General features: G+C 42.2%; 1 protein-coding gene and 1 long non-coding RNA gene across 2 annotated transcripts in view; both read left to right on the forward strand.

Annotated features, from left to right (window-relative positions):
- The window catches only part of LOC123761189 (uncharacterized), a 306,507-nt gene that overhangs the window by 164,019 nt on the left and 125,078 nt on the right, over positions 1-17,410 (forward strand). The window lies entirely within an intron of this gene.
- LOC138373086 (uncharacterized) lies at positions 13,415-14,108 on the forward strand. Its single transcript, XR_011231042.1, has 3 exons — positions 13,415-13,567; positions 13,696-13,857; positions 14,002-14,108. It is a non-coding gene; the product is annotated as an uncharacterized lncRNA (long non-coding RNA).

Here is a 17,410-nt window from a genome sequence, read left to right on the forward strand (position 1 = left end):
TTTCCAGAGTTGGTGCGGGAGGCCGAAGGAGGTATCGCCGGACCCGAGCCACCGACTCACTTCTTTACGGAAACGGGAGTCTTGATGAGACGATGGAGACCAGTACGAGAGGAGGTGAATGATAGAATGTTGGGAGTAAGGCATCAAGCTGTGATGCCAGCGCAATATAGAGGCACGGTACTCAAGCTTGCGCACTCAGTGGATCCCGCAAGTCACTTTGGAGTGACAATGACAATCCTGATTCGGGAACATTTTTATTGGCCGGGCATGGACGCAGATGTAAGGAGAGTCTGCAAGACATGTTTCCTATGCCAAAGGGCAGGGAACGTCCCTGCTACCCCAAAAGCACCCTTAATACATGTTCCTGCATTTGGCTCGACCGCCGAATTATCGACGTTGTGGGACCCATACCCAGATCAAAAATGGGAAACAATTTCTTGCTAACCATCATGTCTGTTTCTACATAGTTTCCGGAAGCGATCCCATTGCGGAAAGAGACATCAAGATGCATCATGGGACACATTCATCGATTCTTCTCTTGGGTAGGAGTGACCAAGGAGATTCAATCTGATTGTGGAAGTGTTTTCCAATTGAAGTGGCTTAGATAGACTATCATGGGCTGGGAAATAACCAAACTACGATCCTCACCCTATTGGCCTCAGTCGCAAGGAGCGACTGAAAGGTTCCACTCCACCCTGAAAACCGTATTGCGAGTGTATTGTGTGGGACAGGTTGCAGAGTGGGATGAAGCTATATTTCCAGCCTTGTTTGCGATAAGAGATGCTGTGGTAGAATCTCTGGGATTCTCTCTGTTCCAACTGGTGTTCGGACACAAAGTGAGAAGTCCTTTGGTGATGTAAAAGGAGCAGTTGACGTCGGGGAAGACATTGATGACAGTGGAGAAGGAAGCTTTAGCTCTAATTATGACATTGAAGCATTTCGACATCTATGTGGGTGGAGGTACTAGACCAGTGCGAGTATTCACCGATCACAACCCTTTGACATTTGAACATAAGATGAAAAACTCAAACCAAAGGCTGACGAGATGATCTCTACTGTTGCAAGAGTACTGGTTAGAGATAAAACATATTAAAGGAAAGGAGAACATGATAGGCGATGCCCTTTCCCGGATTTACTAACCAATATGACTCTTATTTTACCCGGAGGGGTATCTTATGGTGCCCTCTCCTATTTCTCCCTTGTTCCAACGTAAGGAGTCTTATCTTCATACGTTGCAGGTTCCCTGAGACACAAGGAATTGTTTGATACGAGAGGCAACTGAAAAGATTACGTATTTGTGGAGAAATTGTCATTTCTAGGTTTTGCAGGTAAGGGGGCATACGCCTCTGGTATATACAAAATGGCGATGCCCCTGTCGGGTTGGCGCCAAGACCGTGAGGGCTGGCTGCGGTCACGTGACGTGAGTGACCAATCAGAGCCCGCCCTTGGAGGCTGTGACCTCACTGGAAGCCCTGGCTTAGGACCTGCAGGTCACTGAGCCAGCAGAGATTCACGAACTTTTGACGTGAGTGGAAGTGCGTCAATGGGCTCTCTAGATCAAGGTTTTAGAAGCCTTGCTCAGTGGATAGCGCAGCCTAAAGCAGTCTACCATCGTCATAGAAGACTAGTGTACTCCCAGGGAGCACGAAGAAGCAGAATTTTCTGGGTGAAAGAGCACCAAGGGCTCATTGCTGTTAGTCTACGACGGAGGTGAGCTGCGACGCTGGGAGGGCAGTCCGAAGCCCTGCGGGTCATGCTCAGGTATGATGTGTGAGCTGCCGTGACCAGGTCACATCTACTGAAGATTCGGAAAGGAAACATTGCATCTGGATCCATGAGAAATCTCGGTGAAGGAGCAAATGGGGAAAGCTACGTACTCAGTGACCACTGGTTGGACCAGGCTTGGATGAACTGTAATCAAGGAATAGGAACGGTGACGAGGCGTTACCCCACGACGCCCAGAGGACCTATGACGCACGACCGGAACTCTGAGGGAAGTCCCAGGAACCGTATACCTCTTCAACCATCGGAGGCCAGGCGTCGGTGGACAGGATTGTTTTAAGGTAGATCATCATTTCCCTCCCATTGTCCCTTGATAACTAGGCTAGATAGGCCCATTATATATATTTCTATTAGCGTGTTTTACATTATGTTAGGCTGTAGGTCAGCCAACATATTATCTACTACCTGAGGAAGACAGCGTGGGAGGAGTGTGGCAGAGTTGGTGGACGAGAGGTACATGCTGACGGAGGTGCCTCCCCGAGTGAGGGTCTGAGTACCCCTTTAAGTTTGCCTAGCTGTCCGAGTTGCCAGAGGCGGCGAGAGGAGAGCTGCCAATGTTCACCAATTTATTTACTTATATGTATATATATGCTTATTTACTTATATGTTTGGTGCATATTCTAGTATAGTAAAATTTGTATCATTTTTACTGCTGAGTTTAAGTATGCCCTCTTTGCACACTCTTTGAGCATTTTATAAGTGATACTATATTTGTACCACACTATTATTATTATTATTATTATTATTATTAGAATTATTCTAGTGACCAGTAATATTGAGTCACATTGTTCTTGATAGAAACATACACTAAACTGGTAACACTGAATAACACTGTGATTGTTGGAAACGTGCCATTGTCTGGTAACACTGAGTCTAACCAATGAACCTTGGTGATGTTACAGGGTGTACATGGTGAGACTTGGTAATGTTACACGCTGTACATGGGGATACTTCCTAACATTACACGCTGTACATGGTGAGCCTTGGTAATGTTACAGGTTTTACATAGTGAGCCTTGGTAACGTTATTTGCTGTTGTCAAGGTTCACCCCCTTCCTACCTGTGGTTGGGATTGCTCCAGTAGATTATTTGGTGACAGATAGAGCCACCTACGTAGGGTAATCAGATAAGAAAATCAGAAGCGGGGAGCCACATAGTGCCACTCCATATTAGGTCACCCAAGGTGTGAGTGGTAGCAGTCGAAAAAACAGTGAAGATAGGTATCTATTATGTGCCACTATGATCATGTTCATTTATACAGTAAAGTATGACAATATATTTAAGTAAAAATGAATTTATTTGTATAATAAACACTCGTGGGTGAGTGCCAGTTACGCCCCCACATTCCTCTATGGGGCAGGTGTAAAACAGGTTCCTCCCGGTGAGGGTGGTCGCCCGTACCCTTCCTCGCACCTAATGGCCTTGACTTTACCGTAACAGAGTTCCACACCCAGCGGAGGTTGAGTGGGTCTTATATAGGGGTATTAAATTATAAATCTCCTCCAGGGGTTAAAAAAATCAAAGAATTTATTAATGTTTTATTAGGTAAAAATCACAAATGATGTATAAGAAGTTAATTATGGCCCCTATCCCTCTCCCCCCTCCACCTCCCCTTCCTCATCTGAGTAGAATTCTGACGTCTCCCCATCCGTGGTGAGTGGGGGGAGGTCTTGACCCCCTCCCCCCTCTCTTGGGGGAGTGGGGTGAGTTGGCTGGTTGCCTTTTGGACGACTTTCCTTCTGACTCTCATCTGAAGTGTTCTGGAAAGAGATGGGGAAAATAATTTATAGGACTATATCTTTTATTTGAAAAATATTCTATTTCCTCTAAGAACAGTTAGTACATACCTCTCCCCCTGCAGGAGCGACCTTGTGTCCTCTACAGCAGGCATCATCAATTAGGGTACATAACAGCATCTTGTTTGGGGCAGACCTTCCTCGTAGAATTACTACTCTACAAATGTGGACAGGTCCTAAGAATTGCACTGAAAAAAAAAGAAGAGGTAAAATAGAGGTTGAGCAAACTTTCTATTGTGGGAAAAAAAATAAATCTTTACCAGAAAGTGAGGGTAATACTAACCAGGCCCTTCAAGGACTTCAATCTTCCCTGCGTGTGTTTCTGGGGAGACGCCTTCCATTTGTAGGTTAAGGGGGATGGGGGTCTTCTAGGGAGGTTGTGGGGTGAGAGGTGTTTTATATGTGGGGTAATCCCCCTGTTAGGTGGGTTGCCTAGCTAACAAAAATATTCTCTACACCACCTATAAGAACCAACCCTTACTCCTCTACAAAATGTCCTAACACAGTGATGTTTCATAGGAAAATATCGTCTCGCATAAGCGAGGGCTCGTTTATCATTTAATTTTAAACTAACGCTTGAAAATACATTATGTAAGTAATGTACTGTTGAAGGCAACCCCAGGTGACTCACCCTATGGACGAACATTACGCAATACAGTCCACAAGCAAGGGTAAAATCACTCTGGAGTCTGTAGCACATTCCAAACACCTTTGTTATTGTGTTAGTTTTAATAAATCCTTGAAAATAATGTCCATAAGTAACCGCCGACATTGCATAACTATCGAAAAAAAACATTCGATGTTTAACTTTATCAACATAAATAGCTACCCAATGTCCCATAGTTAATCTGCTATGTGATGGTAAAATATTAGTTATGAGAACAATAGGTTTTCTTGATGAGATATTTAAATGTTCTATTTCATCAGCATTATAACAACCTAGGTAGAGTGCTCGATCCCCTAGATTATTTTTTAAATTAATATTTATATCATTACAATTCATTATGTTTTTAAGCTCGCACGTCACACAACAGAACAGTTCTCTGTCCGTCGATGGATAGTACCCCGGTCGTTTCCCCAAACAGTAAAACCAGCCTGTTATATGTAACACCGCCACCAAACTCAAGCTCCATACGCAAGTTGCCAGATTTCTCCACAGGGAGGGAATCCTTTGTTTGAATGGTGGTTAAGTCAAAGGCGAATATCGATCTTCCCTTATTAAAAGTGTCATAGGCTAGAAGTGAATCACGCTCTAAGCCTAATGTCTTCAAAGTTTCGTAATAAAGGCGGGCATAATGATTGTCGAAATCACCACCAATTCGGTAAATTGCATTATTGTTCAAATACATGGCGATATTTTTCAGTTTTGCATTTTCAAAATATAATCCATTACCTTGGTGAAGGCCAGCGAAATAATTCATTGGCACAATTACCATGAATATCCTGTGAGGAATTACTTGCGCCCAAGGCTGATCAATTAAGAGACTAGTTTGATTCCCTGCTAGGACATATGTTTTAGAAATGGTTTTATTGAAAGTATAGCTTATGGGGTCGGGGGATGCTAACAGTGAGCTGTTTAAGGCTAGGTAAGCACTTGGGTAGGGGAACACTCGTGTTACCCACAACTTAGCATAATCCATATGCAGCCGATACTTAGAGCCATCGTCCACACTTGTATTTAGCACCCAAGCATGTGGGGAGAGCTCCAATCTTAGGCGCACATCTATATTATCTAATATGTATTGGTCTAGGGTTGTTACGTCCAATAGTAGGGGAAAACACATTGACAATCCTTTACCTTTTAAATCGGTCATAAATTTTTTATCCTTGGCGGTTGCCCCAGTAAAAAATGTATTAGTAAATTCGTTAGGGATTACACCATCATCACTCCAGTCCCTACGAAAGGCTCCAATCCTCCCCAAGGAAGACATTTTTGATGGAGGCATGGAGGTAATTAATTTAATAAACGACCAATAATTAAAATTAGAATTTGTTTCAACTACCTGCTCTCCTAAAAACACCTGAACACCTTTAAACATGGTATTTGACAACCCATTAACAAATTCCACATGGTCATCCTCTTCCAATTTTGTGGTATCGTCATCTTTCGTTAAAGATACCTTAAAATCTATAACAATATTAGCTAAATCTAAGAAGGCGCCCTGGGTTCCAGGGATGCGGAATTCTAAGTAATTATCCCGCAAACGTTGATTAATGGGGAGGTTGACAGGTAGAACGTCTATTTGCTGTGTGGAGGCAATTGAACTCTCCACATTACGTATTCTGTTACTTCTAGGAAATTGGTCAATAATACTGGAAGTATAATATTCTACAGGGATTTTCAACCCAGCTCCACTAGCCTCCGCCATGATCTCCTCCGAAAGGTGAAGTATGACTGCTTACTGTAGTGAAAATACATCATTTTTATACCCAAGGGCTCGTTTACATTTATTATTTTTATTTTTTCTTCTCCTAGAGAGTCTTTTAATTTTCCCGCCTGCTACCAATTTCTTCCCCACAGTCTTAAGAGCATCAATACCGTGAGTTCTCAGAGCGCTCTTTACATCCCGTCTACCACTGGTTAAATCACCAAGAACATTTTTCCCAAAATCGATAGCAGTCGGCGTTACAGTTTTCATGAAAAATGGTATGGCTCGTCGAGCCAAGCCGGCTAAGGTCCCAAAAAAACCACCACCAGATCTGAGATAAGGCGCTTGGAATGTGCGTATGTCATTCATCGCTCCCCCCCTCACCCCGTATCTCCCAGAGAGGGGGGAGAAGATCTCCCCATACTCCTTCTGGGAGGGTGTGTGGAAAGGTACTCGCATCCCGACTCCTCTTCTTATAATAACCGATGATGTGGGTAAACACTTCTATATATATATATATATAAATATATATATATATATATATATATATATTTATATTTATATAGATTATATTGTTATACCTTAGGGCGGAGGTGTAAGACTACCGTAACCGACCTCCCATCTTCAAAACTAACCTTTCGCCCAAACTGATCTGTTATCTTAATGCTCACCTTCTCCAACGTGTTAGTATTTAATGTCTTGTACACTAGGGGATGAGCCCCTCTAGAATAAGAGTCATGATAATTGATTGCATCTAAGATATTTACAATTTGTCCCCCGTAACGATCCGGCTCGATGACGTCACTATAAATGAGTAAATAGTCACAACCTCCGTCATTGTCTGGGGGGAATGAGGCCACGATCTTTGAGGCTGCTGTAATGTCATCTGATTTTGCCTGATAAATGGTGTATTTGCGACTGCTGTCAAAACCAAGTACATTAGCTATTCTGTGTTTAAATTGAAGACTAAGAGAATATAAGGAACCAGTGCCTTCATTGTTAAGTGTAGAGGATAGTAACACTCGCTCTAAGGATTGATCATAGGTGAGGATTGGTTCTCTTTCTGAGAAGTATATTTTGAAATCACCTCGGAAGCTAAGCTTCATGTCGGTGATTATTTGTCGGCTAAGCTCACTCGTGATGAATGTGATGTTTCTGGATAATATGTTGGTTTTGGGGGTGAAGGTGTAGATGAGATGTTCTGGGCTTTTAGAAAGAGTTCCTCGCTTAAAAGTAGCATAGACGTCTATACCAGACTCCCCCTCATCCTTGATGATAGCGTTAATTCGTCTGGGTAGGAGTATGTTGACTAAGGCCACTTCATGTTTAATGGAAGGGTTTAAATGTAGAGTGGGGATGGTGTTTGTAAATGCTGAACTTGTGTTGTTGTATATATCTTCTTGGTCGAGGCTAGTGAGGTATATGTAGTGTTCCTCGTCCATTGTTAAGTTATGTACTGACTGGGGTGGGAATAAAACATCATTACTTATATTTTATTTTATTAATCTACTAAGGAAATATTACTTTTAAAAGAACTACAACAGGGGCAACTACATTTTGTTCCCCCATAACAAATTACATATAAAGAGCAGCAGCTGTTGGTACTGCTGTCGTCCGCTGCTGCCGCTGCTGCTGGGGGAGCTGTTGGTACCACTGACACCGCTGCCACCGCTGACGGTACTGCTGCTGCTGCTGCTGCTACCACCGCTGGAACCGTTGTAGTTGGTGGTACTGCTGCCGCTACCGTTACCGCTGCCGGCGATGATGGTACTGTTGCTGCCGCTGTCACCGCCGGAACTGCTGTAGTTGGTGGTACCGTTGCCGCTACCACTACCGCTGACAACACTGTCACCATCGTCGGTGGACCTGCTACTGCTACCACCACCGAAGCTGTTGTAGATGGAGGTACTGCTGTTGCTGCTGCTGCTGCTGCTGCTGCTGCTGCTGTTACTGACTGTGGTGGTGCTGGCACGTCTTCTTTGAGCGTTGATGGTTACAGCTTTCGTTGTTTTTTCGGTGATGAGGATAACAGGAATATTTCCTGTGACTCTCCATCGAGGATGGTGTCAATACGATGATTTGAGAGGGGGTCGAAGTCAATAGTGGTTTCGATCCGTCGTTTGGCCGTGCCAGATGTTGTGGGTGGGGGTGGAGCAGCGCTGGAGGTGGATGAGTACTCTTGTAGGTGTCTCTTCTTCCTGGGGGTGGGTGGTGGTGCTGGTGGTGTAGAACGAGAAGAGCTTCCTGGAGTGGTGGCACCCTCCCCCACCACCGCATCTAGGGTGATAGTTTTACTATCACCCTCTCCCCTGGGATCATCATTCGGGAGGGGTACCATCGATGGGGTGACGGTAGAGGGACGTTTGAGGATTACCAGCTCCTTGTTATGCTTGCCCAGCTCAGCGTTGAGCGAAATGAGCATGGGCCCGACGTCCTTGTGCCAGTTGTCCATGCCATCACGGGAGGCCCCCAGCCCATGGGGCACCACCAGCCGAAACATGGTTGGAGTTCTTACCATGAGATTGCCAACCTTTGTTAGGGCTGTTTTCAGCCAATACAGCCTATTCTTGGCAGTATCCAGGGTGACATTGGTGATGTAGTGGATGTCGGAGGAAGACTGCACTTGCTCCTGAGCTATAGGGTTGGACTCGAAGGGTGCTCCTGCACCGAAAGCGGAAATTAGCGCCACGATGGTGGGGCGGAAGAACAAGACTGGCTCTTCGACAATGTCTTGACCGTCGGAGGGTAGGGGAGCTATCTTCACTTCGATGTCACCAGGGGTAGACCGGTAACGTATTGTGGCCCTGTTGACACGAGTCAGTCCTTCACGTTCCACACGGGCATAGTTGTAACATTTCCAAATTACACTTGCCAGTCCATAGGGGCGCACAACAGCAGCGGGTAAATCATACACTATGACATCACCGACCCCAAAGGCGTGGGTGTCGGTGATGTCGCTGTCTATTGACTTAATGGACGATAAAGCCATGGCGGAGGGGCGGTTGAGAGGAACTGGGGAAGAGTCGCCGTCAACTATGGTGACCGAGGGTGACGGTGGAGGCCTTTAAATACACCTGTGTCCCCCACCTGGAGGGGGAGGGATGTATGGGGTGTGGTGTAGAGGCTGCCTTCCCTACCTTAAAAGTCCATACACACTCCGTCCAGTCTCGAAGGCTGTAATCTGGTCTCGATGTTGGAAGGTTAATTTTTCCATTTGCCATATCTCCGTCTGGATTTCCTGGGATGAATATTCTTCATAACGTTTCACCGTCTCTCCAAATGACTTAAAAAACCGTTCTGGAGGGGCACTCAACACAAGACGGTCATAACAATCCCACAATGCATATATCAATCTACATTTGTGTTCGACATACTTGTAGTACCGCTGAGTAGCAACCAACTTCTTTAATAAGGGAGATTTGTCTTCTGGGGGTGTAGCTGGGGGAGGAGTGGGTCTAGAAGCTTGCTCCATGGTGGATATGCAACTGAATATGGTGGTCTTTAAGATGGTCTTCATATAGGTCTTCAATACGGCTCCCAATGGGGTCTCCTATGGATACCCCTCCCCCCTTTTAACTGAGATCTAGCGCGATAATTACGTATGAGGGTTGGGTCTATGCCAGCCACCCTCAGTAAAACCCTTACATCTTCCTTGTCACTTGCCCTAAATTGCCCCTTTGTGAAGGCTAGAGTTTATTTATATCTAAAATATTTAAATTTTGTACAGGCTTTAATAAATTTCCGCGACTATCCCACATCACCTGTTGGCTGTTTTGTCCAAACATGTTCAATAATGCTTTGACATGAGGAATTTCCTCAATTTTAAAATTCACATTTATTAAGTTGTCCAGACTTGGATTTTGGGGTGTGATGGTGGCTTTATGTGGAGTGTGGCCAGCAACAATTACTTGCACTTCGGGCGGGAGGATGGAATGTCCCCTTTTTTTATTTATTTTTTTTTTAAAAGGCGATGGTCGCGCCGGGCAGCCCGCGTTTTTTTTTTTCTTTTTAAGGGTGGCGGCGGGCGACGGTCGCCGGGGGCCCCAATGTCATTTAAAGGGTGTGTGACCAGCCCCGCCCGTCTGGAGGTGCTACTACGGCAACACCGCCCACAGCCCGTTGTTGTCAGGTGGGAGGAAGGAGTGTCCTCTTCCCCCACCCCCCCATCACCCCTACCAGAGTCGCAGGTGGGTAGGTTACGGGCTCCCCCAATATTATTACTTGGGATGGATTCGTTTTTTAAAGAGAAGGACATACTTTCACTACCATCACCACCGGGGGAGGTCAGACCCACAGCATTAGGAGGTGATGGTGAGTTCTTGTTTTTATTAAATAAATATTTTTCAGCTATGAATCGTGGTACCAGGCAATATTCTTTCACCATTTTATTCTCTCGTTACTTATTTACGCAATTACCTTATTAGGGAGGAAATTAACGATACAGCCAAAGGTAGCAGAGCTGCTAATATCGCCCCACCACGTCTGGAGGTCAGTATGAGCTTCTTTTTGTATAAAGGAGTTTTCTTACGTGCTACAGATCGTATGTCGTTCTGATATCTCTGTAAGCCATTAATTATCTGAGGTTGAACTGGGATGTTTCGTTTCAGAAAATTGGCAAAAATTTCACAAATTGATTCAATTTCCTGCCGTTTTAAAGCCTTGATTAGTTTATTCCGCTTCTTGGGTGATAAATTGTTTAATAAAAATAACAACTGATGATGTTTCTCTACGAGAGAGTCCTCTTGAACTGTCATTTTTTGTTAAATTTGACGATGTCTTGAGCTTTAATCCAGCTATTGGCAGAATCTGGGTACCCTCTCCACTTGACGAAATATTCTCTGTGTCCTTTCGATGTTTTCCTAGACTGTAATACCGTTACAGGAAAATAGTCTGGAAGGGATGTTGCAATCAATTCCTGCTCATAAAACATGCCACTGATCGTCTCGTTGTTTAAATCTTTGATTTTATATGTCGGGATTGGATGTGTTCTGTCAATATGTGACACTACAAATATTTCTTCTGTATTTTGGTGCCAAAAGCCTTTGTGAAATATATTCCTGCGCTTTGCCAATCGCACATGCTGTCCAAGGTGCAGCCGTGGACTGATGGCAGTTATGGAGGAGTCATTGTTTAAATACATGACCTTAAACTGTCTTCGTATATCTTCAATATTTTGCAACTTATGAATGGCATGAGGAGTATTTTTTAGCATCCTGTGGAAAGTGTGGTTGTACACGTCCACAACTTTAGGGAGGATGTGGGTGTATTTTAATGAATTAGCTTGACTCATATAATGATACAGTTTATGTTTTAAAGTTCTGATGGCTCGCTCCACTATGCTAGATTTCATTTCCGAAAATACACTATATAATTTAATATTTTTCTTATTAAAATAATTTTGAACTGACTTGTTGTAAAATTCTCTACCTCGGTCAGTGAATATCCGCCTTACACCGAGAAACTGAGGCGTTTCCTCTAATATCTTCTTCAGAGCGACTAACACTTCACTCGAATTTTTTGTTTTTAAAGTTTGAGTCTGCATTAGGCGGGAATAAACATCGACACAAATTAAAATATATTTAACACCATTATTGTATTTTTGTAAACTACAAAAGTCCCCTAGGTCACAGGCAATTATGGTACGAGGTTTAGGGGCTAATATTTTCCGTCGGGGGAACCTAACTAAATTTCCTCTATGTAATGTGTAAGATCGCTCCCCATGGAGAAATTCCTTCACATCTGCAACACTAATGTTGGGGTCTTTAAGTCTGGCAGCCTTATACAATTTTTGAATTGACCCTGTGAAACCACCTGGGCTAGAAATGTCATTATAGATACTGGTGAGAATTGTTCGTTTCTGTGTCGTTAGAGACATTTTTTTGTTGTCGTTGTTGATTACATTTGATACACAATTTCACAGTGGTCTTCGTTGGTGATGCTCGTTCGTAGTTGTAATGCCTCAGGAACCGTCAGATCGACCAATAAGTAACCATACTTGTTCTGGGATATTGCCCGACGGTGTATTTCAACGAAACTACTAGTTGTTTTTCGCCCATATAACTGTCCACTTAAAATTTCAAGTTGGCTTATGTCTCTCTGCTTCATTAATATATAATGACTACAATTCAGAGTTATTGTCCTGGCGTATTTCCCCTGGGGAAACAAATTTTGACTAATTAGAATTACGGAAATATTACCGTGTCTCCCTCTTGTGAAGATATTGGCTATAATTGGACTCTGTATGGCTTCCAGGTATAAGTCATCAATTATATACAAAACTGACTCATTTGAAAAAGGATCTTTATACTCTAGTGGGTTAATCAGATCCTGGGAGACAGTAACCTTGTTTCGCAGAGATGGAATGTTTGAAAGAGGTTGTTCTGTATTATTTGCAGATGACACTAAAATTTTTGAGAATTTTCCGTGGTATTTAACACATAAATTCCCCACTAGGGTCGTTTTCCCAGAATTACTGAATCCAGCTACAAATATTCTTGCTGGGTGGTGGAAAATATTAAGTTGCTCGTCTGTGACAGACGCACACTCCTCCATATTTTCCCCACAAATGGTTCAATTACCTATGGAGTGGTCGCTTATATATTCATATTATATATATATATATATATATATATATATATATATATATATATATATATATATATATATATATATATATATATATATATATATTGAGTGTGTGTGTGTGTGTGTGTGTGTGTGTGTGTGTGTGTGTGTGTGTGTGTGTGTGTGTGTGTGTGTGTGTGTGTGTGTGTGTGAGAGTGTGTGAGAGTGCGTGTGTGAGAGTGTGTGTGTGTGTGTGTGTGTGTATTCACCCATCAAGGGATGTGTCTCCCTCAGGACATAGCCAGTCCTCCTGATGTTTTTTTGAAGTAGAAGTCCCCTAGTGATGACCTCCAGACGAGAGAGAGAGAGAAAAAAAAAGTTTTCTACAGCAGGCCTAACCCTTCTCTTACAAAAGGACTGAGAGGTGTTGTATGTGGCAACGTTGCCCCCCACGTTTCCGAGTCAATAAAAGGACGCTACACCTCCCCCACATCATGTATTATTGAATTGTGACCAAACCATCCACTCTCCTCCCCGTCTAGCCCGAGATGTAAGTAAATTAGTATCTATTTCATATAAGGGTTATATATATATATATATATATATATATATATATATATATATATATATATATATATATATATATATATATATATATAAATATAAATATAATTTATATATATATATATATATATATATATATATATATATATATATATATATATATATATATATATATATATATATATATATTTATATAGATAAGTAGGGGCAGGAATGAGAAGTGGAGTGATTTGAGTGCTGGGGGGATATATATATATATATATATATATATATATATATATATATATATATATATATATATATATATATATTTATTTATTTATTTATTTATTTTAGGTAAGCGTGATCGTTATGTCTCGAGTTGGTGATATTTGTAGAATTTGTGGATGGGGGTCATCACATCTCTTCGTTCATAGGTGTTACACATGTTTCTTCTGTGGAGAAACTGTATGTGTACAGTCTAGTGGTGAACACAGGAGAACCTGTGCTGGAGGTATGACCATATTTTATATATTTATTTATTCATTTATTTCAAATAAAAAAAATATTAAGAAGGGTTTTCCCCTTCTCCATGAGTGTGGGAGAGAGTGTATATAAATTATACACTATTTCCTTCATTAGGTAAACGTCGCCAGCCCACCCTCCCTTCCAGAGAGGATGGCTTCTTGTGCTTTTTGTGTGGAAATACATCCTTGAGACCTCACCACACTTCCCCTTGTGATAATTGTGGGACCTCTGTGTGTGAGGACTTGACCTCTGAACATCTACAAACATGCCCCCGTGGTGAGTGAATAAACCCTCCACCTTTATTTCTCTTAAGAATCTTTTTTTGAGAACTTATGTCATGGGGATTAGTGAGAGGGTGTTGCCTTTTTATTATTATTATTATTATTATTATTATTATTATTTATTATTATTCCATTCCAGGAGCGATTCAGAGGCAGGTAGGGGAGGAACATGACAAAGCACAGCGTGACAATAACCCCTTAGGTGGAGGGGAGGGGGGAGAGGAAGCGATGAGTGATGATGATGATGGTGATGATGGTGATAGGGGTGACATCTCTCAGCCGGGCCCTAGTGGTCTTAGACCCCCTGTCATCAATAGACTTAATGCCCTAAATAGTGATGAAAATTCCCCAGATGAGGAGGATGCTATAGACACTCCACACTTAATTAATAGGGTGGGGGCTCTGGGGAATCTCTTTACTAGGCTGGAATATTCCATCCCCTCAGCCTTCGCCACAGACCCTATAGGACTCCTAAGCAACTTTAGGGACTATTACATATCTGAAATAGAGAATTACATGAATTCTCTTGGGGGACATGGCAATTTTACTTCATCATTAAAAATCCTCCTCGAGGTAAAGGTAACACTTTTGAAACAACGACTCACGGAAGATGATGACTTTAGAGAACACTTCATAACAACACCCGCTAGACTGGTAACTCTTGAGGATGTGGGTAATCTTATTGATAGCTGGGTGGCTTATATGATTACACGACTGGAAGATCTCCTTTCAGAAACAGAGGGGAGTGGTTTCATATTATATAATGTCGATTTCCTCAAAATCGTCATCTGTAATGCAAGTGTAAGGTCAGTTTTGGGGGATTATGTCCCTTATCCCCCATTTCTAAGGGGACGGCATGAGGTCTTCAACCCAAACCCGGCTGGTAACAATAAAACATGTATTATTCAGTGCATTGCAGCTTTTCTGGCGTCACAACAAGGGTGGAAGTGGAGACGTATAGGGAGACTTGTAGAGTCTCACTCTAGGGTTAGGAAAATGGTCAAATACGACAATTTATCCTTCCCTCTGTCTTGGGAGGATATCTCTAAATTGGAGAATAGAAATAAACTATCCATTTTTTTGTATTCAATACACAAACATACAGATGGCGTCTATCACGTCTCTCTTTGTCGTCGTGGTAGCAGACAGTACTCGATCATAGTTCCTTTATTGTTATTGGGGGAATCTCATGTGACCTTGATAAAAGAGTTCGATAAGTTCCTTCGGAACTTTACTCGCAGCCACAAACGAAAGACAGTCTTCTGTAGAAACTGTCTCTCAGAATATCAAAATTCGTCTGAGCTAACAAATCACTCATCTTCCTGCGACATCACTCAGAAAATTATTTACCCTCAGCCTGGGGACACACTCCATTTTAAAAATACGGGGAAAGGTTATGCCCCTTCCCATGTGGGCTATTTTGATTTCGAGTGTGTCCTAAGCACTGAGGATTGTCTAGGTTCTGTTACAGCCATACATAGACCTATAGCATACAGCTATATAATTGTTGATAGGAACCACACTGTCGTTGATAAATTTACTTATTTTGGGGGGGACAGTGTTACTCATTTCATGCAGCTAGTTGCCACCAAATGGGAAATTATCAGATCTACCCTCCACCATTATGAAATAGACATGTCTCTTGAGGATATGATCCATTTTAGGAGACAGACTCACTGCCAGTTTTGTGAGCAGGTATTTACCCCCTCCAATTTCAAGGTTCAACATCATGATCACCTTAGGGAAAAGCTCAATTATATTGGAGCTCTATGTAATTACTGCAACCTCCGCCACAAGAATGCTCTGGAGAGTTTAGTTCTAATTGCCCATAATATGTCTTATGACATGGGCTTAATTTTGAGGGAGTTTACCATGGATTCAAATATTAAGAGCAATATCCTCATGAGACAGGGGACGAAATATCTTAAGGTGGAAATAGGGAAGCTTAAATTTCTTGATTCACTGGCTTTTATTACAGGTAGTCTTTCATCCCTAGCAAAGACCCACATTGATTCAGCCAGCCCCTTAACATTCACTCACTCAATGATAGAGGGTTTGCCCAAAAAGAGTCACCACCTACTCTTAAAGGGTAAGCAGTTTTTCCCTTATGAATATACCACAAAAATCAGCTGCTTTAATGACACAACACTCCCTCCTATTGAAATGTTCTACAGCTCCCTAAACAAATCAGGTATAACTTTGGACGAATATAGACATTCTAAATTAGTATGGGAGGCTACAGGGTGTAGGACATTAAAAGACTACCTCCTCATTTATTTGAGGTGTGATGTAGGATTACTGGCTGACATTTTTACACACCACAGGGCAATTCTAAATGATATATATTCTTTAGAATTGACACACTATTGCAGCCTCCCAGGGTACTCCTACGACTGCTTCCTGAAAAGTAGTAGAATATCGTTGGAGTTAAGTGCAGATGTGACGTTGCACAATCTCTTATCACAAAACATACGAGGGGGTTTTACAACTGCAGTTAGGAGTTATGTCAGAGCTAACAACCGCTATGTCAACCCATCTTTTAACCCCCAGGAGGATAGGTCTTCATTCTTACTTTATCTCGACTTTAACAGCCTCTATGGGAGTTGTATGACTAGGAAATTGCCCCATGGGGGACTAAGGAGACTATCATCTGATGAGATGAACTCCTTCATTAGCGGGGGGAAGATAATGACAGAACAGCCTTTCTCTTCTAACAAAGGGTACTGGCTCTTAATTGACACCAAACTTTTAAGACCCGAAATAGCTAGACTAACAGACGATCTGCCCCTTTGTTTACACCATAGGGGAATAAGTATGGAGGATATCTCACCATTTAGTAGGGGACTTCTGGAAACAAATAACATCACACACCTCCCCCCAAAAAACATCAAACTGGTTGGAGATCATCTCCCCAAAAAACATTATTTCATATCTCTTCACCTTTTACAACTATTTATTGAGATAGGACTTGAAGTGGAAACAATACATGCAATTTACGAGTTCCACCAGTCAGATTTTATGGCAGAATTTGTTAACACCAACGTTAACAATAGAAATGCCTCCAGCAGTAATGATAGGAAAACACTCTTCAAATTACTGACGAACAGTGTTTTTGGTAAAACGCTACTGAATCCAGCTCGTTATGCCATTGACACCAAACTAATGACTTCAGCTAGGGCCTTTTTACGAGAGGTGAAGAATCCCCGCTTTAAACGAATGGTGCATTTAGGCGACAATAAATTATTGTCTGTCAGTTCCAGACCATTCATTAAAATTACTCATCCTAATTACATTGGGTTCCAGATTCTTGAGCTAGCAAAATACAGCTTGTACCATTTTTGGTACAGGGTACTTAAGAACCACTATTCAGATAGGGTACAACTGGTGTATAGTGATACAGACAGTTTCATTTTCACCTTACTAGCTGAAGATGTCTTTAATGAGATGGGGAAAGAACCCCTTAGTTTGTGGATGGATACGAGTAATTTTCCTGAAACTCACCCCTTGTATGATCCTTCTAAAAAGGGTGTTTTAGGGCTGTTAAAGTC

Source organism: Procambarus clarkii, chromosome 41 (genome assembly GCF_040958095.1).
Source record: "Procambarus clarkii isolate CNS0578487 chromosome 41, FALCON_Pclarkii_2.0, whole genome shotgun sequence".
In the NCBI taxonomy this organism is placed as follows: Eukaryota; Metazoa; Arthropoda; class Malacostraca; order Decapoda; family Cambaridae; genus Procambarus; species Procambarus clarkii.